The sequence below is a fragment of the Nelumbo lutea genome, chromosome 1 (assembly GCF_056320005.1).
Source record: "Nelumbo lutea isolate HS-2025 chromosome 1, American lotus-T2T, whole genome shotgun sequence".
Classification (NCBI taxonomy): Eukaryota; Viridiplantae; Streptophyta; class Magnoliopsida; order Proteales; family Nelumbonaceae; genus Nelumbo; species Nelumbo lutea.
The window spans coordinates 136,669,608-136,692,689 of NC_142684.1; the positions used below are offsets into that span (position 1 = coordinate 136,669,608).

General features: G+C 30.4%; 1 pseudogene; it reads left to right on the top strand.

The window, feature by feature from the left end:
* The first annotated feature begins 16,164 nt into the window (after positions 1-16,164).
* On the top strand, positions 16,165-17,069 carry LOC148877810 (uncharacterized; annotated as a pseudogene).
* The last annotated feature ends 6,013 nt before the right edge of the window (positions 17,070-23,082 follow it).

The window sequence follows — 23,082 nt, forward strand, 5'->3', positions numbered from 1 at the left end:
TGCATAAATGAGACTGAAATATATAAATAGAGAAAGTCATGGGAAAAGAAGGAGATGGACGATGCATTTGTGAATGAATCATAAGGATGCTGTTTAAAATTCATTCTTTACAAATTCTTTGTGATCCATCGCGTGAAAGCTAGGAACTCTCATGCAAAATTCATTAGTTAACCTTTACAGTGGTGAAAAGCGGGTCATGCCGCCCGTGGCCCGGCCCGACTTTGGACCGTTCTGACATGGCTCAGTACGATAGCACGCGGGCCGTGGCAGGCCCAGCACAATCATGTGGGCTGTGCTGGGCTTGGGGTTTTAAGTTTATGGGCCGGGCCAACACGATATGACTGAACGAGCCATGCTGCATGTGGCCCATGTGCCATTACGGCCTGGCCCAGCACGACTCGCAACATGGCCCAACATGGCCCATATATTATTTATATATATTTATATTTATATATAATATAATATATAAATTATACTTATATAATAATATAGTATATAATATATTAATAAAATATGTAATTGTATATATCAAAATTCATATAAAATTAAAATTTTAAATTTTTTAAATTTTTTTAAATAAATAGCTTTGACCCAATTCATACCGGGTTGACCCAATTCATACCGGGCCTATATGGACGTGAACTATGGGTCATACCGGGTTAACCCCCAACTTATCTCACGGGAGGGCAGCACGGCTTGCATTTTGTGTGAGCCGCCCGGGGGCCATCTCGTACCCGTTTTAAACCTCTACACTTAATGTTATATAAAGAATAAATATAAATAATAAATAAGTGTTAAAATAAGGATAAGACTTTTGAGATAAAAGACACTAATGACATGACTAGTCGTTCACTCGATATAATCACATATGGTCATAGAGGTGTAAATCGAGACATCACGACCGCACGCGGGTTGTACCAGGCCCGATCGTGTGTGGGTTGTGTTGGGCCTGGGTTTTTAAGTACATGAGTTGGATTGATATAGCATGACTCTGTGGGTTATTCCACCCACGACCTATGAGTCGATACGATCCAACCCGTGGACCGACCCAGCATGGCTCATATTATATATATATATATATATATATATATATATATATTAATTATAATATAGTATATAATATATTAATAAAATAAGTAATTATTTTCTATTTTATTATATTAATTTATTTAATTATTGTATATATAAGTAATTGTATGCATTAAAATTTATATAAAATTAATAATTTAAGTTTTTTCTAATTTTTTAAATAAATGGTTTTGGCCCTGTCCATGACCCAGCCTGGCCCAAGGCTTGGGCCATGAGCCAGCCCGATCCACAGCACGACACGGGCTTGCATGGGCTTAGGCCATGGGCCATGTCGGGCTGACCCCCTAAGTTATCCCAAGGGAGGGCGGCACCTCTACATATAGACTAGGGCCATAATTGGACCGGATGTAGCAAAATCCGCATTTGATCCGATTGTTGAAAACTTACATTTGAATCTGATTAGAAATCCAATCAAATTTAAAGATTTGGATTTTAATTTGTGGGTCAGGCCAACATGACATGACTGAACGAGCCATGCTGCATGCAGCCCGTGAGCCATCACGGCCCGGCCCAGCATGGCTCGCAACATGACCCAATATGGCCCATATATTATTTATATATACATTTATATTTATATATAATATAATATATAAATTATACTTGTATAATAATATAGTATATAATATATTAATAAAATAAACAATTGTATATATCAAAATTCATATAAAATTAAAACTTTAAATTTTTTAATTTTTTTAAATAAATAGTTTTGGCCCAATCCACGGCCCGGCCTGGTATAACACAGCATGGGCCCGCATGGGCTTGGACTCTGGGTCGTGTCGGGCTGACCCGGGGAGGGCAGCACGGCCTGCATTTTGTGTGAGCCGCCCGGGGGCCATGTCGTACCCGTTTTAAACCTCTACAGTTAATGTTATATAAAGAATAAATATAAATAACAAATAAGTGTTAAAATAAGGATAAGACTTTTGAGATAAAAGACACAAATGACATGACAAGTCCTTCACTCGATATAATCACATATGGTGATAGAGGTGTAAATCGAGACGTCACGACGGCACGCGGGCCGTGCTAGGCCTAGCACGATCGTGTGTGGGTTGTGTTGGGCGTGGGTATTTATTTAATTATTGTATATATAAGTAATTGTATGCATCAAAATTTATATAAAATTAATAATTTAAGTTTTTTTTTAATTTTTTAAATAAATAATTTTGGCCCGGTTCATAACCTAGCCTGGTCCAAGGCTTGGGCCATGAGTCAGCATGACCCATGGCATGACACAGACCCGCATGGGTTTGGACCGTGGGCCATGCCGGGCTGACCCCCCAAGTTATCCCAAGGGAGGGCGGCACCTCTACATATAGACTAGGGCCGTAATTGGACCGAATGTAACAAAATCTGCATTTGATCCAATTGTTGAAAACTTACATCTGAATCTGATTAGAAATCCAATCAAATTTAAAGATTTGGATTTTAATTTGAATCTTAACGGATCCGAGTTGGATTCGGACTTAATCCAACTAGGCGTTATATTTTCTAAAATGCTAAAAAAATATTTATTTTTCAGCTTGTATATATAATTAATTAGTAATATATTAAATTTATTATATATATAAAAATTCATATATAATATAATATATAGAACATATTTTTATAATATTTAAAATAATTATATAAAATTAATAAATATTAAAATTGTAACATTTAAATCCGATCAAGTTATATAAATGCATCATCCAAATCTAAGATAACTGGATTGGATGCCGAGTCGGGCCTCTGATTTTCAAATATTATTGACAGGCCTAATGTAGACGGTTTTGTTATTCTCTCGTGAGATTGGTGTGAGGAACAAAATAATTGCTTTCTTTTATCTCGTTTTTTGTCTTCACACAAACAAAAATATAATAATTACCACCCGTGGTGGGAGGCTCAAAAAGCCAAGTTTTGGTGAATTATTTAGTCCCTTCCTCCCCAAGTGTGCCAGCCAAGTGACTTGTGGTTGTGGCCAATTTTCTTCGATCTGCTTTCAGAAACAACCTTCTTTTGTCTTTTTGTATATTCAAAGGCAGATGACTGAAACTCTGATTTTGTTCTAGCAAATATTATGTTAAGGTTGAATGATTTGACTGTCCACCCCGTTAGAGGTGGATCGATATTTATAAGAAATCTGATTGACCTGAATTCAATAAGAATTTGAATTTTTAAGAGTATGATTTACATTATATCTTATTGGATATTTAAATCTGATTTGATTAAAATTGTATTAAAATATTATGATATAATATAAATGATGGAGCGCAATCCGGTCGGTCTTACCTGTCAACAAACTCGCTTCTGAGCTAGAGCGTCGGGGAGCCTGAAACGGGAAAAATGAGAGAACTCCGGGGGAACCCGATGTGATAACTCCGAAGCTCAAGTCAGTAATCTCTCAAAGGCAAAGTGTAGACCAGATGGCGCAAAGTTTACATACCTTGTTCGCTGGGGGGCAAGGGGCTCTTATAATCACTTCGCGCACTCGCTCTGAGGCCCTTGTCAGGTCGGGTATGATTACCCTTACGTCTGTCAATTCGGCCGTCGTCCTTTCTGCTGGGACAGAACCGTCTCTCTAACTGGAGACGGCGGTGTCAGGTGGCGATGGCAGGTGGCCGTTTAGAGTGCGGCCGTCAAGCGTCAGATCTCAAGCCATTCAGGTGCGACGCCCTTGGGAACGAACTTCCTCAGTGTTAGGCATAGTACGATTTGTTTGGTTTTGGTGCCCTGAAGGTGTGGAGTGGTGAGCGAGGCGAAGTCTTGAGTTTGGAGGTATGTATAGGGCAGGTCAGTTCGGCGAGGTGTATCTCGAACTGTTGCAAGGCAGGTCAGTTCGGCGAGGTGTATCCCGAGCTGTTACCAAGTAGGTCAGTTTGGCGAGGTATGTCCCGAACTGTTGCAAGGCAGGTCAGTTCGGCGAGGTGTATCCCGAGCTGTTACCAGGTAGGTCAATTCGGCGAGATATGTCCCGAACTGTTGCAAGGCAGGCCAGTGGATTTCTTTCCAGTTTGGGGCCAAGGGTGAGTTCGGGCCCCTAGAAGGGAGCTCAGTCCGCTGGTTTCTCCTCTTGATGAAAACGCCTTAAGCTTGCTTTTGTGCCGAACTGTTGCTTTTGCCACGTGTCGCATAACTATGAGGTCAGGCCAAATCATCCTTCATCAATAAATATTATATTATATTATATTTTTATATAATATAATAGTATATTATAATATATAATATTATGGATTAAATTGGGTTATGGCAAATCCGATCGGGACATCGGATCGGATCGACATTTTAGGTCCGATCCGATTTACTGGGATCAAGGGAGCTGGTATTTGAATCCCTACTTCGAATGATGAATTGGTCAATAGTAGAGCTGTAAAGTGGATGAGGCTGCCAGAGGCCAACAAGTAAGCCGTGCCAGGTCCAGTCGGAACCCTCCTAGGTTGGATCGTGTTGACATGGCCCACGCATACCCCCCATTTTATACTATTTTATTCTAATCTTCCAAACTTATTGTATTTTTTTCAATTTAATTTTATTATATATATAGTTAATAATTAATAGTATATTATACCAATACATGAAGTTGGTCAAAATAAAATATTATTACGATAAATTAGGAATATTAAAATAAGTATTAACAAATGATCCTAAAACAAATTAACAAGTATCGGTATATACACACACGTAATATTTCATTAGATTTTTTAAATTGTCATTTAATTTCAAATTAATTTTTGTATAATTCACAAATATTTAAATTCCATTTATAATAAATGAAAATTAATAAAATCTAATCAAAATTAGTAAAAAAGAAAATAAATTTATCTAACAAAATAATAAAAAGTAAAATTCATTTAAATTCAATTTAGAATAACAAAAAGTAAAAATAATTTTTCTAACTATAAGGGCCCTCCAATTTGGATTTTGTTTATCAAATGCATGGGACCCTGAAGTATTTTTACATACAATTCTATATATGTTTCTACTAGCAGGAACTTGTGTGATGCAATAAATTATCTTTGATTTTCTAAAATGTAATTTTATGACAAAAATGATAAATTGAATGTCAGCCACATGGTAAATTTCAAAAATTACACTAAATTATTTAATTTTATAGAATATAATTTTATTAAAATTATGGAAAATTCATTACATTTATGTAATATTGAGAAACTATTGAAATTTATTTTTAAAATGTTATTAAATAATTTATTCTTTTAAACTGTCTATTTACAAAATTAACTATTTTATCTTTTATATTTCAATATAAATTAATCAATAATACCATTTTCCAAAATTTAGCAATATTATACTAATTTATCTTCAAAAAAAATATTTTGTGTAATTATTGGTACAAATTATAGTTTTCCTTTTTACCATACTAATTTATCTTTAATAATTTACAATATAAATTACACAAATTCTCAATAAATTTCCAAAATCTATCAAGTGTAATAAACAGATTTCCTTTATTCCATTTTAAAGAAAATTTTCAAAATTACATTAAAATTTCTTTTAATTTCCAAAATTTAATTTTCTGAATATTTTATAAAAAACTTTGAAAAGTAATTACATTTTTGTAATTATAGAAAATTATAGGAAATCATTTTTAAATTGTTATTAAAATTTTATTTTTTATTAAATAGTTTATTTACAAAATTATTGTAATTTTTCTTTTATTTTCCAATATAAGTTAATCAATAATTTCCTTCTTCAAAATTGATTGTATAAGTTATTTCATACAATATAAATTAATCAATAATTCCCTTCACAATTACAACATTAAATTGCCTAAACCTCCTAAACTCTATCTATGTCTATATCATTTTCAGTTTCAATTTAAGTATAATTCCACAATTGTTTAATATACTTGCATTTGACTAATTATTAAAAAATAAAATTCCAAAAAATTACATTTTAATGAATTTGATTATAACTATTATTTATTTTGTGATAAAAATAAATAATATTTATATATAATTTATTGCAAAAAATATTGAATAATAATGACAAGATAATGTATTTTAATTATTAATAGTAATATAGTTAACAATGATTATTTTTAAATTGTAATTGACTAATTTAATAAATTAATAAATTATAATTTATTAAACTAATTATTAACAGTAATTATAATTAATAAATTACTAAACTAATTTATATTTCCTTTCCTAATAGTTCATTGATATTTATTAATAATTTAAGAAGCATATATATATATATATATATATATATATATAACATAAATACTTCTTTATATATGTTGTAGTATCGGGTCAGGCTTATTTAAGAAAATTCGAGTTTGAGTCCACGAGCCTAAAATTTTGTCCAAGCCTAAAAAATAACAGGTCTATCTGAGCTGGACTATCAAGCTACCTGGATCATGAATAGGAATTGTATACATTAAAAATCATATGAAATAAAAATTTAAACATCTTTTTCAAATTTTTTTAAATGGACCTTTCATAGCTTGGCCCGGTCCGCGACCTGACCTGGCCCAAGGCTTGACCCAGCACAACCCGATTTACACCTCTACTTGAACCCGCCCTATATTGGGGATGGGGTGGGGAAATTCGAGTATTCCCCATCCTTGATGAGGAGTGGGGTGCCTTGCTCCTAAACTCGCCCGACATTGAGGAGTGGTTGCCTTGCCTTGAACCCACTTGACACTAGGGACGGGGCGGGGATGGGATAGAGTGTCTTGACTATGGGTAGGAACAGGGATGGGGTGCCCCGCCTAAACCCACTCCATTGTCATTCCTACATAATTGTTAATTATTATTGAACTTAATAAAAATGTTAGATTTTGTAATTATTTTTATTTATTTAAAGTTAATCAAAATTTCATTTAAAAATAATAACAAATATTAAAATTATTAATAAAACTAAATTTATTGAAAAATATTTGTTCATATTAAATTAACAATAATTATCTTCTTTAAATCAACATTAAATGAAAATATAATTATTAAAATTTTAGTTATTAACAATAACTTTGAATATTTTTAGTTAATTAACAATAAATTTTGATTATTAATTTAATATTAATTAATAATAAATAAAATTATTAAATATTTCAGATTTTTCTATGCATCGCACAGACCCCCGCTAGTATATATATTAAAACTAGACGTGCCATGTCAGCATGTCTCTCCTTTCTCCTCCATCCCTTTCTTAATTTCTCAAATTTTTGATTTTTTTTTTAATTCATGTAATATGTAACTCTCGCCAATCAAAAGTGGTAGTCATTTGGACTTCCAAAATATCTTCTGTGCCATTTATTCCTACATCCATATCAATGCAAAAATGTCATATACGTAAAAATAACATCATTGGTCCATTCACGCTCCTTTGCCTTGGAATGTTGTGAAGTTCATTTGTTAGAGCATAGCCGCAGTCTCTGATGTTACTCTAGTGTGGTTCTACGGCTCTCCTTCATTAATTTTCTTGGTTGTTTCTCACACTCACTCAAAAGTCTCTCATATGAGATCTGTGAACATAGAAGAATAAAGCCAAATATCAGGTTTGTTTTCTCCGCTGGTTTTTTTTTTCAGATTCATTTTCGATTTTTGCTTAATGGTTCTCATATGTTGCTTTAGGCGTGTTCTCCGGTGAAAAATACAAGTTTCAAGTTTGTTCTAGAGTTAAAGTTACAAGAAAAAAAAAAAAAAAACAGGTACAATTTCCTCAACCATTAATTAACAGAATTAACAATAATTGCAATTTATAATTAACAGTGCATCATACAGTATTAATTAACTGTAGCAAAATAATTATTTTTCAACTATAATTAACAGTAATTATACTTTTAAAAAAAATACAGTAATTCAATAATGTATTTACTAATTAACAGTAATATAATTAATTGTAATTATTTTTAAAATGTAATAAACAGTAATTATAAGTTAAGCTATAAATTATAATTACCAGAAATTTACATTTAACATTAATTAACAGTAATATAATTTATAATATTTATTTACTGAAAAACAGTCTTATTAATTAATAGTATTTTAATAATTACAGTATTTACATTTAATTAACAGTAATATAATTAACTGTAATTATTTAATATTAATTATCAGTATTAGTAAATATATATTTTTTTATAAATAATGTATTTATTAATTAACAGTAATATAATTAACTGCAAATATTTTTAAATTGTAATACGAAATAATTAATAGTAATTAATAAATACATTATTTTTAAAAAATAAAATATTTTTAATTAATAGTAATTAAAATTAATTATTTTTCAACTATAACTAAATGATTTTTAAACTGTAATTAATAGTAATTATAAGTTAAGCTATAAATTATAATTACCAGAAAATTACATTTAATTTCATTGAACATTAATTAACAGTAATTAATTAACACTAATTATTAATTAATAGTAATATAATTCACAATATTTATTTTAAAACTGTAACTAAATATTTATTTTTCAATTGTAATTAACAGTAATAATATTTTTCCACAAAATAGAGTAATTTAATAATTACAGTATTATTAATAAGTTAGTATTTTAAAAATTACAGTATTTACTGAAAAGCAGTATTTATAAATATATTATTTTTATAAATAATGTATTTATTAATTAACATTATTACAATTAACTGTAGTTATTTTTAAACAGTAATTCACAGTAATTACATTTAATTACATTTAACAGTAATTAATAGAAATTAATAAATACATTATTTTCTAAAAATTAATATTTTTTTTAATTAATAGTGATTAACACTTGTTATTTTTCAACTGTAACTAAATGATATTTAAACTGTAATTATCAGTAATTATAAGTTAAGCTATAAATTAAGATTACTAGAAAATTACTTTTAACATTAATTAACAATAATACAATTCACAGTATTTATTTTTAATCTGCAACTAAATTATTTTTAAACTGTAATTACCAGAAAGTTACATTTAATTAGTTTTATCCAAGAAATTACCAATATCTTTCTGAAAATATGATAATTTCTAGAAATAAATGTAACTGTATTTATTGAAAAATACTATTATTAATTCATAGTGTTTTTCATGATTACACTATTTTTAACAATTAACAGTAATACTTAATTAACATTATTAATTGCAATATTTATTTATTAACATTTTGTGTTTAAAATGCTTGGTTTATTTATTTGAAAATGGTGTAGATTATTTTTTATTTTGTTGTTGCCATCTATTTGAAAATGTTTGCTTTATTTATGTGATTTATGTGATTGATGTGTAATTAAATTTTATTTTGCTATTTTCAATTTGTTGTTGCAATTTTATATCCATAAAAGCATAATAATAATAATAATAATAATAATAATAATAATAATAATAATAATAATAATAATAATAATAATAACAGTATTAGAAAATTACAATATTTCATTTAATTAATAACTGTAAATTAAGTTTAAATTTAATTTAAATACTGTTAATTAATTTTAAATGTAATTTAAACTGTTAATTAGTGTTACATTACTGTTAATTAAATTACTATTAACCAAATACAGTATCTCATTTAATTAATAAATACAGTATTAATTAATAAAGTATATATTTAATTAATTTTAGTATTTTAATAATTAAAATATTTTTAAAAAGTACAGTATGAAATAAATAATATTATTAATTACAGTATTTAATTTAATCAATAAATACAGCATTTTGAAAATCTATATTTTATTAACCGTATTTTAATTACAGTATTTTATTAACTGTATTTAAATACTATATTTATTAACAGTATTAGTTAGAGTATTTTATTTAATTAACAGTATTAATTACAGAATTTTTTATAAAATACAATGTTTAGTAATTACAGTATTTAATTAAAAGTATTTATAATTGCATTATTTTTCATAATTTCTAATAGTTAAAATTATTTTACAAAAATACAGTATTTAATTTAATTAATAAATACAGAATTTTGAAAAACTATATTTTATTTTAATTACAGTAATTTATTAAAAGTATTAATTACAGTATTCTATTTAATTAGCAGTATTAATTACAGAATTTTTAAAAAAGACTATATTTATTAATTAACAGTATTAACTACAGTTTTAGTTACAGTATTTATAGATTAACAGTATTAATTACAGTATTTTAGATAATTACAGTATTTTAAAAAATACTATATTTATTAATTAACAGTATTAATTACAGTATTTTAAATAATTACAGTATTTTAGAATTACAGTAGTTTTATTAATTACAGTATTTATAATTGCATTATTTTTCATAATGCTAATACAGTATTTTGAAAATACAATATTTTTATAATTTTAAATAATTACAGTATTTTTCATAATTACATAATTATTTCAGTATTTAATTATTAACGGTATTTTCAAAAATACTTTACTTTCAATAATTAACAGTATTTATTTAATTAACATTATTTTTCATTATTTAATAACAATATTAATACTTTTAATTCATTTTTTTACCAAAACTACATTACTTTTCAAAAATACATTAGTTTTTGGGTCGTGGGCCTTTTCTGGTTCAATAGATTAAAGTGATTTTGAATTAGATGTAGGGAAAATTTTCTGTTTTGGCTTTAGTGACAATTTGGTCCCCGAATTTTAAAATGCGACAATTTAGTATACGGACTTTCAAAATGTAACAATCTAGTATCATTTATTAGTGGACCGTCAGTTATGTATCATGTGACCTTATGTGTGATTTAAGACTTAAAACTATCAAAATTATCATTGGAAATAAAATATATTGTTCATCATCTTCCTAAAACATAGTCCACACATATTTACCATTACATATTGTTAGAATAAATGCCAAAGTGAAAAATAAAAAGAAGGTTATTGTGGCTAATATTGACACTCCATCAGATAGGGAACCCAGTGGATTAGGTTAGCCGAAAATGAATCCATAGCTGATCAAACACGAAAAGAATGCATCGTTAAAGTAAAGTTAGCCGAAAAACTTCAAAAGTAAGAACACTTGGTAGCAGGAAGCACAAATGCAGAAGATCGTGAATGGAATGCAACTTACAGGATATAGAGATAGCCAAGAAAATGTTTAGCAGAGTTGATTTGCTCCAAAATGTTTAACAAACTTTTGAAAGTGTTTTTACCAAGAAAAGAAATAAAACACATTGATGTGAATTCATACTCGCAAAGTTGTTACAGGATATAAAGATAGCCAAGTGTTTTTACCAAGTTGTATACAACTTATTTTTATTTTTTTAACATAACACAGTAATATTTTATTCCTAAAGGTAAAAGAGAGTAGAAGAATTGGAAGCTTTGTCTTGATACTAGAGAGAGAGACAAAAGTGTTGTTTGTCTTGATACTTGAGAGAGAGACAAAAGTGTTGTCGTAGGGATGAAAAATTTAACGGTTGGCTAAGATTTTAGTGGATGGTTGATAAAGAAAATTAGATGACACTTGAAGGGCATTTGTGTCTTTCTACATGCCATTTAACGGCTGATTAATAAGTACTAGATTGTCATATTTTAAAGCTTGGGGGACCAAATTGTCACTCAAGCTAAAATATAGGATATTGATTGGGAATTTCATAATGAGCCCTTCACTTGCCATCAAAAAATCATGTGGGTGGAATAAAGACTATAGAATACACATCAGCTCTTCATCGTAACTAAAAATTGAAATGGAATTATTGGGAATCTTAGCCCATGGATATAACAATGACTTTTCACTGTTGGTTACAAGCAAACCCGTTCCCAAGATATAACAGAGCTTAGGGTGAGAAACTACATCAACAAACTTGGAGAATCTATGAAGAAACCTTTTGTAAGATAGTAGCATATCGGACTGAGAGAGACAATAAGAAGTGATCAGAAAACTTTTGTATCAAGCAACTTGGTTTACACCCTTTAAATAAAATCTAGAGAGTCATATCGAAGAGGGATGTGTTGGTTTGAAGGGTCTCTTTGTATAGTCACAATTTCAAACTTTGTGATTCTTCTTAGTTAGTTTACGGTTAGTGACCGTTAATGTTTAAATATTGTCCCTTGATCACACTCGATCAAGTCATGACTGTTGGATTAATTCAAAACGTCAATGGTCATGTTTAATCCTTAAAGCCTACTGCACTCTTATGTGCGGCTCAAACCAGATGTGATTTTGAAATTTCACAAAATTCCGCAATATGCAATTTACGATTTTTGCAAATCGCACATACTGCAAATTTCAAAGTCTATGACTTTGAGATTTCACAAAAACTCACAAACTAATGTCTCATCGCAAACCTTTTCACCACCTAAAACTCATAGTTTGCAAAGCAAAGTGTGCCTCAGTGCACCATAGTCACGCGTGCACACGTTGTACAGTAGCAAGTCTCTATACTCTCCTCTCAATAATTTTAAGAAGTGTAATACTTAAAAGCTTCAAAATAGGTCCAATAATCTATTCAATGTGGGACAAGGCTTGAAAAAAGAGAAAACACGTAAAAAGTAAAAAACAAAGTTTTATTAGAAAATTTAAAATCAGTTTTCAAGTGCATATGAAAATATAGCGGTGGCCATTGGGCGGGTTGGGTTGGGTTTAGGTTGAGCTTCGACCCAACCCATCTAACCCGCCAACCCATTAATGACCCAGTTATATAAAATTAAATGGGTTGGGTTCAACCCAAACCTGCTTTAACCCAATCCAACCCACCCAAACCCATTAGTCTTATATTTATGGACTTAAAAAAAAAAAAAAAAAAAAAAAAAAAACTAACTCTTTCTTATCAAATAAGTTGGTCATATCTTGGTGGTAATTGTAATTACTATTTACATAAGTGGTGAATGTTCAAATCACATTACATGCATGTTATTTTTACACAAGCGGCGAAGCTATTTGACTATGTTCGGATTTCGGGTTTGACCGAACCACTTAGGTTCAAATCGATCAGACCAACTTGAACTATCTAATTGGATTATCTTCGAGCTAATCACATTAAAGGTGGTTAAACTGTTTAGATATGGATCAATCCGGTCATACCAAACCGGATCGGTTCAGTCAATGGTGGATTGACTTGGACTGGACCATATCAGGTTTGTGTATGGGTTTGGGACTGAACCAATTGACCCAAAGTAGGTCAATGTAAGTAAATTGGGCCAGTCCAGATTCGGGTCCGGTTGTGTGGATATTGGTCGGTTGGACGAACGGTCTAGAGCGGGCAAAGCACACGGACACAGAATCATCTTGCCCAAAATTGTTTTAGATTCAGGATCGACATGTGTCGGATCGGGTCAGGCTGTGTGAATACTGGTTGGACCGGATGACCCAAACCGAGCAAGCGGTACTTAACCATCCTACTCGGGGTCTATTTCGGATTTCGGGTCGGCCCGAATCGGTATATGCTAGATTGGGTCAGACCACGTTGAATTAGTCCGGACTCGGGTCAAATTGATTTGGATTTATGTTGGATGAAATGTATTGATTCAAGACAAAACTAAATTTAATCAATAATTAATAGAAAATTAATGCATTAAATATAAATTATTTAATTCAAATGAAGAAAGTTTAAGAAAAAATTAAGAAATTAATGCTTATGTCTCTAATGATTAATCCAATGGTTATCCACAACCCAACCCATTTAACAGAACCTGCCAAGTAAATGAACTGATTGGGTGAATTAGATATAGGTGGATTGGGTGAAAAATTACCGCCCCGTGAAAATATGTTTTTCCCGTATAATTTATCAAGACCACAACTCCCTTGATCAAGGTTAAATCAGGGACAATAAACCACAAAATTCTTCGCAAGTTTGATTGAGTGATTTTTTTTTTTTTTATTCACTTCACTTTTGTTCTTCTCTTTGTGGGCATGTAACAAGACTGTATTCTTTACTGCTTAAAAGGCCATGTGCTTGGGGATTTTTTTGGCAATTCATTTACTGGGGAATTTGCTCCATTCCATTTGAAAGATATTTAATTTTAAACAACGTTGACACCATCTCATCCCTACAACTTCTTTCATTCTTGACCCTTGATTTTGTCTTTGTGTGACCATCTAGTAGCATTGGACCATGGAATTAACGTTGGGATTTTATGGTGAGACCCTTCTTTTGAAGGCAAGCTAATCTCTGTCCTTGTAATTGTAAATGCCCCACCACGGCCTGCCCTCTCTCTATATATATATATCTCTTTCTCTCTCTACTTTTATTGTTGAATGTTGACAACCAAAACTTCGGGCAATAAGAGTAGTCCCTGACTCCCTGCTTTAATCCTTTTCCGCATAATTGCATGTAGGACGTCTCTTGGGTGTACCGTCTACGAACGATCAACGAAGGTATCATTTGCAAAGCAAAGGGATGGGAAATTGGACCGACCAAGGAAGAAAGATCTTCTGCCTTTTAACAAAAACTGCCAATGCCCTTTGTACCCATGGTTGTTGACTTTGCTGCACTGTACCAGTACTGTGTTTTGTACCCGGTTAACCAACTGGTTTGAAAACAAATTGATTACTCCAAAAAAAAAGAAAAGAAAAACAATTTGGTTATTAAAATAAAAATAAAGAAAATATATTTTTGAGACCAATTTGTTTTTAATTTTCATAACAACAAATGAATACAAGGTAGCGGTATCGACGGTTTGGTTAATTGAATCATGAATAATTTTTACAAATCGAACTGGTAGTATTGGTTTTTTCATTTTTTTTTTAAATCAAAACCAAATTAGTACCATCGGTTAACCAGCCCACTGGTTTCGGTTTTTGTCCAGTTTGATTCTTTGGTTTTTTGTTTTTTATATTTATAATATATAGTATATAAATATATGTATAATATTATATTATAAATAATAAATGATATATAATATATTTATAATAGATTATTATAAATATAATATATATATATATGTATAGATAATATATAGAAAATATGTGGCATATATTAAAAATATATATAAATATATATACCGGTCGGTTCGGTTAACCATTGGTTCTTTTGTAGGTTAACCAAAAACCAAACCAGTCCTTCAGTTTTTCAAAAATACCAAACTGAAACTGGAACCAATTGATTCGGTTAACCACATTTTGCGGTTTGATTTTCTCAATTTGGTTTGGCTTTTCAAATTTTCATGGACACCCCTAATACAAAGGGAGTATTTTGATACCGTGACACGTTGTCTTTCCATTGTGTTTTCTACCTCAATCTTTTTGAGTCGATTAGTACAAATCTTTATTTCTAAAGTTTTTAAAATCAGACCGGATAGAAAACTATTCTGGGTCCAGTTCTTGGGTCGAACGGTCCTTACAGACAACACACACTGACAAAAAAAAAAAAAAGGCCAAAAATCATTGTCCAAATTGACAGCCCAACTGCCTGAGCCAAAGATTCTCTAACCAAATCAACAGTTCTTTTGGCCCAAAAACAGTTTTGGGGGTAAAATGGAACCAGTTTCCGATGGGATTTTAAAAACACTGATTATTTCTACCTAAATCATCAGATTTAATATTTCTTACACATGCATTTTTCTATTGAAATAACACTCTCGCTGTACCAAACACCCCTAATAAATTTCATGTCGTAAAGCACCCCGTAGTCACCATCAAATAACCAGGCCCAGAACAACCAGAGTTATCAGAAAATTGATTCAATCATCTAATCTGAATCTGGCAAACACTGGTGACAAATGTATGCATGGAACGTAGGTTTTAACCCGAAGAATAGGATGCATGAATAGAACCTTTAGTTGAATTCATGCTCAATTCAATTCTAATCTGATGATTTGAATTCTTAATACCGACATCACTATTTGGAAGATATAAATAAGGAGTGAAAAATAAATTATTGGGTAAATTATAAAGACCCTCCTTGTAATATGAAGAGGTTAGTGACAAAGACCTCTATATTAAAGTAACTTTAGACGTTTGACAAGCAGCCTCTTCCATTAACATTCCATCACTTAAAAGAAAAAGATTTCTTATCTACCCGTTTAAAATTTTTAAAATACCCAAACTATCGTTTTCTAATTTATTTTACCTGGACTCATTCTCCTCTATCTGTTTCTTTTTGTGTCTATTTGAGTGTCTCGTTTATTGTCTGTAAAAGGAATAATCCCTTAAATGCACTGTAAAGGTAATAGAAGTAACAGAGATTTTTGAAGTTCCTTAAACGCCTCTCTGCTTTGTCTTGCTAATACCTTTACCTACTCTGGTTCTTGTTCATCAAATTCACATTAGAAGCAGCAAAGAAGCCTCCTTGCAACCGTTTCAACCTAAAAGGCCTTGATGCAGACAGAGTTCAGAGGAATTTGGGCAGGCATTTTCGGTTAATAGTTCGGTCTACCGTGTTGCCGGACTTGATGTAACTTCATCCAGACGGGTACTGATCCTGTTGGAAAAAAATCCAACCTTGTGTCTCAACATCAACAAAATTTCGGACCTTTCAACCAAACCCATTTGGCAACCACCTTTGATTTCGGGATACTTGGATGCCCCAATTAACTAGTGTCACTGAGACAAACTTCTGAAAGCAATTCAACTTCGAGTGTGAGCAGCTTATTCTACAACGAAACAAAAGGAAAGTTCTAATAACAACTGCAACATGAGCAGTCAAGTAGAATTTCAGATGAACAACATGGTCAGCAATGCAAGCGTCTGTTGGGACTCTTGTGAGACCAGGTTGGAAAACCTATTTTCCAGCTTCAGTTCGACGGGATAAAATCCGATGGATTAGATCTACGTTCATGACAAGATGAGCAAGAACAAACACAGAGTTCAGATGATTTCAGTAGCTTTTCATTGACATCACTATCCGAGTTCAGATGAGTTCAGATGATTTCGTCACTGTGGCGGGGATGGTATTCCGTTTGGTGAGGAAACTTGTACAAATTATATATAGTGGTTAGTCAGTTAGCTAAGGTTAGTTAGCCTGTTAGTATAGTTGTTAAGTTGTTGTACAGGTTGGTTAGTTTGTTAGATTAGTTGAACCAAAGTTTACTTCTTGTATAAATAGTCATCTTGTATCTTGTACGGTCACGTTTTGAAGTAATACAAGAAAATTTTCTCTGCCTTCTAGTTTTCTTTTCCTCCAGAATTTTTCATGGTATCAGAGCAAATCAATCTAGATCTGCCTGTACCTCCATCTTGTTGATTCTTTTGAAGATTAAATAGTAGATTTTTGGTTCTGCATCAGCTGAAAGAATGGAAGTGATTGAAGATCCAACGGTTGTGGTTGCATCTCAAACTGGAACTGCAACAATGTACAAGAAAACGACAAATACCTTTAATGGAGATCCAATGGCTTTGGAAAACTCGGATCATCCAGGAATGCAACTTATCACGACTCTTTTGACAGGTAACAACTATTTGTTTTGGAGTAGATCGATTAAGATAGCCCTAGGAGCTAAGGTGAAGCTCGGATTCATCGATGGAAGGTGTGTGATGCCAGAAGAAGATTCTACTGATTATGATCAGTGGATTCATGTGGATTGTATGATTAGATCATAGATCTTGAACTCTATTTCTAAGGAAATAGTGGAAGCTTTTCTCTATGCATCAACTGGTAGAGAACTTTGGTTAGAGTTGAAAGAGAGATTTGGTGAATCTAATGGATTGCAGATTTACCAGACCCAAAGAGAAATAATAAGTACTATTTCTCAAGGAAGTCAGTTAGTGGTGAAGTACTTCACAAAGCTAAAGAAACTGTGGGATGAATTGGTTTATATGCAGCCAATACCACAATGTGAGGGTTCTCAATTTTCCTTCTGGATCTTGTGAGGGTTGACTGATGGGATAATTCATGGTGAGCTCAGAAGTCCTCTCTAATCGGGATTCGGACCTCTCCGACGTACTTGGGTCTGCGAACCTATGCTCACAGTAGAGCTCTAGAACGAGGTGAGCTTGGTCATCTCGGATGGCAGATTCATGGATACTGAATTTCATCTGGAAATCCCATATGGGTTTGGTATCGTCGTCCTTGTCATCGGGTGTTTGTTGCTTAGAATCTGGATTGCTGTTGACCAACAATCCAGATTAGGGAGCTCTTTGACAGAGCCGACGAGATGACTTTTCTTTTTGTTTGATAGACTGGTAATCAAAATTAAGGAGCTCTTAGACAGAGCCGATGAGAGGACTTTTCTTTTTGTTTGATAGACCTGCAATCTAATGAAGGAGCTCTTTGTTTCCTTGTCTCGTATGGCAAATTTTTTCTTTTTCCGGCAAGGTCACGGGTGAAATGACAAAAATATTTTTAGGTGAGAAGTAATGAACATGGTTTTTAAAACCGATCAGGAGACCGAACCAGTCAAGGGTCCAGTTACCGAGTCGAACAGTTTGACCATTCAAACCAAATGGTCTAACCATTTAAACTGAACGGTCAGCCCATTCTGATAAAAAAATAAAAATATAAAAAAATAAAAAATGGTCAAAACCGTTCGAACAGTTAACCACCTGGATCAGCGATTTGCTGACCAAAATCAACGATTTTGAAGAAAATGCAGTTTAGAGGAAAACCGAAACAGGTCACCCGACTAGTTCTTGATTTTTTCGGTCCAACCGTACAGTCTGGTCCGGTTATGAAAACCATGACAATGAAGGTATTTTTGGGTAAGAGAAAATGGTAGGGAAAAAAATAGAGAAAATTTAGTGGGATATTTTGGTACTTTAATGCTTTTCATCATCTTACTTAATGGGCAAAGGGGTATTTTGGTACTTTAAAAGCTCAAAGGGTGTTTGTCACAAATTCAACTATAGAGGGTCTTTATCACTGACCCCATAATAAAGAGGGGGTCTTTGTAATTTACTCTAAATTATTTTCATGTTTAATAAAACTAGTAGGGCACCTATGCGATGTGCAATGTGCAAGAAAACCCAATGTCTAATTTGCTGATAAAAATGATCAAAAGGATATTTTGAATGTTGGCAGTTGGTAAATTTCCAAAAGTATATTTACTAAATTATTGATTTTTTAAATATATTAAATAATGTATTTTCTTTTTAAATATATTATTTACAAAATTACAATAATTTATCTTTTATTTTTCAATATAAGTTAATTAATAATTTCATTGTCTAAAATTTTCCAATACTATACTAACTTATATTAATAACATAAATAATTTGTGTAATTATTGGTTCAAACTACAAGTTTCCTTTACCGATACTAATTTATCTTTAATAATTTAAAATGAAAATCACACAATTTTTAAATAATTTTCCAAAATCTATCAAATGTAATAAAATTTCCAAAATTACATAAATATATTTTTATTTTCTTCTCCAAAATTTTCCAAAATTATGACATTTTGTTGCCAATTTGCAAACTCCACCAACTCTTTCCAAATATAATTGTTGACTTTATTTTTCAATTTTATAATTTTAATTAATTTTAAATGACATTTATAAAGAAATTATTTGTTGAAAACTTTGTATATTCATTGATTTCTAGTAATTTTCTGGAATATAAGACAAATTAATTGTTAGTGTAATAAAATTAAATTTAATAAATTATAACTATAGTAAAATATTTATCATAATGATTACTCTATTAAATTACTACACCAAAATTCCAATAATAATTATTAGTGTAATAATTTTATTTGAAAAAATAATTAATTTAACTACACTAATAATTATTATTGGAATTACAGTTATTTCAAAATTACTGTAATTACAGTATTTTGAAAATAACAAATTTTACATAATAATTAATGTAACTTAATAATTATTACTACACTAATAATAAAATTACACTAATAAAATTACATTAATAAATTTCTGAAAATGTAAATTCCAATGATACTTATTACTGTAATTATTATCAGCAATAATCTTCCAATAATAATTATTGTTATAAATTTCCATAAAATAATAATTTACACTAAAATTTCAAAGATAATTATTTCTGTAATAAAGTTAATATGAAAAACAAATCTGTAATTATAAATAAAATTTTCATTACAATAATTATTGTAATTGAATTATTACAATGAAATTCCAGTAAGATTGATTAGTGTAATAAAATTATTTTTAAGCAAACTGTAATTATTACACTAATAATTATTATTGGAATTTCTGTATTTCAAAATTACTGTAATTACAGTAATTTCAAATTACAGATTTTATTGTAATTTATAATTCTGTAGTAATTGTAATTTAATAATTACATTATTGGAATTGATGCAAAATGGAAAATTGTTAATTATGTAACAATAATTATTACTATTAATTTCCATTATTTTAAATCAAGATTCACAGTTTTTTCTATTATTAATTTTTCAAAAATTATTAGATAATGGGAATTCCTATTTGAGATTATGAAAAAAGGAATTAGTTAATCTACACTAACAATTATTTTAGTGTAATAATTATAATTAAGTTTGATAATAATAAAAAATTCAATAATTATAAATTATGAAAACATAATTATAAATTTTCAATAATTACAATAATTTTCCATAATATTCCAAAAAATAAAAATGTCATAAAATTTCAAAATTGCACCAAGTTATCTGTTATTTTAAATTAAAATTAATCAATAATTTTCTAAAAATGTAATAATGAGAATCACGCTAATTTTCTGAATAATCAATTATTAATTTTAAATAATTATTTATTAGTTGAATAATCAATAAATTTTCAATAATTTCATTAATCTATTGAATAATCAATAAATTATCCATAATTTCCAAAAACTACACCAAACTTTCTTTCATTCTCGAATGAAATTAATCAATAATTTATAATCATCTGAAATCATAATTATAATTTTTAGAAATGTAATTATTTCAATATCTTTTACCAACAATCAATTACTAAAATTTTTAGAAATTATTGATAATGATTTATTGATAAATATTAATAAATCATAATTTCTAAAAACTACACCAAACTTTCTTTCATTTTCGAATGAAATTAAACAATAATTTATAATTATCTGAAATCATAATTATAATTTTTAGAAATGTAATTATTTCAATATCTTTTACCAGCTATCAATTACTAAAATTTATAGAAATTATTGATAAATATTAATAAGTTAACTATTTGTATTTATTTTCAGAAATTACTATTACTATTTTTGTAAATTTAAATGAATATTATTGATTAATAGTTATAAATAATTAATTTATTAATAATAGTAATGCTTTAATTGTTCTAATTTATTAATTATTGCCTCACTAATTAATATATTAATTATAGATTATTGTAATATGCTTATTTATTAATTAATGCACCGAACATTTGTGGTCTAGGGTGTTCGCCGAAACTCTACTTGTCCCATTCTCTTCAAGCATTTTAAGAGGGGATAGGATTGGAAATATGAAATCAGGGAGGGGTAGGATTGGAAACCCCCAAACTCTACTTGTCCCATTCTGCATTTTAAGAAGGGATAGGATTAAAAATATAAAATGATGGAAGAATAGGATTAAAAATATAAAATCAGGGTATTGGACAACTCATCCATTTCTTCTTTTTTATAAATGGATAAGAAATAAATACCCACAGTTTTACTATATCAATATTGTAATTTAATAAATAAAAAGTAAAGGATAATTTCACATTTTACTTTGCTCAAGACTTTTCTTCCCACTAGAGGATGCCTTTTAAAAAGTGAAATCAAAAGCATTCTATTTTGTGGATACCCATCTTGTTAAAGTTAAAGAATAGTGATCTTACAAAACAACTAAGAAGCGGTGGGCCTAGAAACTCAATTATTCCAATCCAACCACAGTGAGATGTCTTACATTGAATCTTTTCTTTAAATAAATGTTATTTAAAGAAACTATATATTTCCATGGTTGCCTTTAAACACATGTGTCAAAGCATGGAAATTGGAATCATCCTTTTTTTTCTCTTACTAATACAAGTAAATAATTGCTTAATAGTACTAATACGGTATGATGGACCATTTATATAAAATTAGGGCAAGCATGCGCCATCATGTCTCGTCTAATTAACCATTTGACCCTTACAATTTAAAATATAAAATAATATCATATTGATATGTTTATGATTATGCTTATATTTTAATTAGTGAGTAGCTGATGGAAGAATCGATCAATTACCATAGCAGTTTATTATGGTCCGTTTGATCTGTTGTTAGAATCAAAATCCCCTAAAATTGGAATTAGAATTGTCTAAAGTTGCATTCCATAAGATATGCTTTAGGGGGTGCTTTTTAAATTGTCTTTTTTTGTACTTTTTGATTGGATATAATGCAACTCTCATTCCCATTCCGATTTCAATCCCAGACTCATATGAACCCTTGATTTGCTACTCTTGTCGGGTTCTACTGGATCCGAGATTCCCAAGACCCGAACTGGACCGGGATCATTATCCTCTCCTTTTAGAAATACTAGGGTTTGCTTTCCCTGTTTGTGTTTATATTCATGACCAGCCCTGATTGATGGCTTAGGTCGACTGTATTAGTTGTAAGATCAGATCTGCTTTTCATACAATACGCCTCACATACATATTGTACCAATACTTATAATTATTATTTATAGGAGATATTCCTAATACACGATGGATGTGCATACGAGACGCCCCTGTGAGGAACAGATCCCGTTCCCTTTGGTTGGTACATTGTTGGTTGGCTAGTCCCATCGTTAATACTCAACACCGGCCCGTACAAACGGATGGGTTAATGATTCACTTATTCGGACTATCCAATTGGTGGTGGACCAGTTATCTCGTATGAGAATAGGACAAGGACCAGAGGAGCACATGTGATATGCTGTAAGCACTCAACCTTAAATCGTGGACAGAATTAAAGTTATAAAAAGGGAAGCCCAATAATTCATGTATTGGCACACTTTTCTTTTTGAGCTGCTACTGACTGATTATACTACCAAAATTTACAGCAGATATAGTGGTATTATTAGATTGAACTGGTCAACCGGAAGCTCATCTGGGCGTTAGGTGGCCGCTCGAGAAGAAGTCCACGTGGCAAAAGAGAATCACGTTATCATGTGGACGGTCTGAACTTGCCATGTCAGCCCTCTTCCATAGAAAAATGTCTGAATTAGCAAGACAACAGAACGCGTATCAGCTTTTCATCATGGACATTTGATTCAATCTCTGCCCT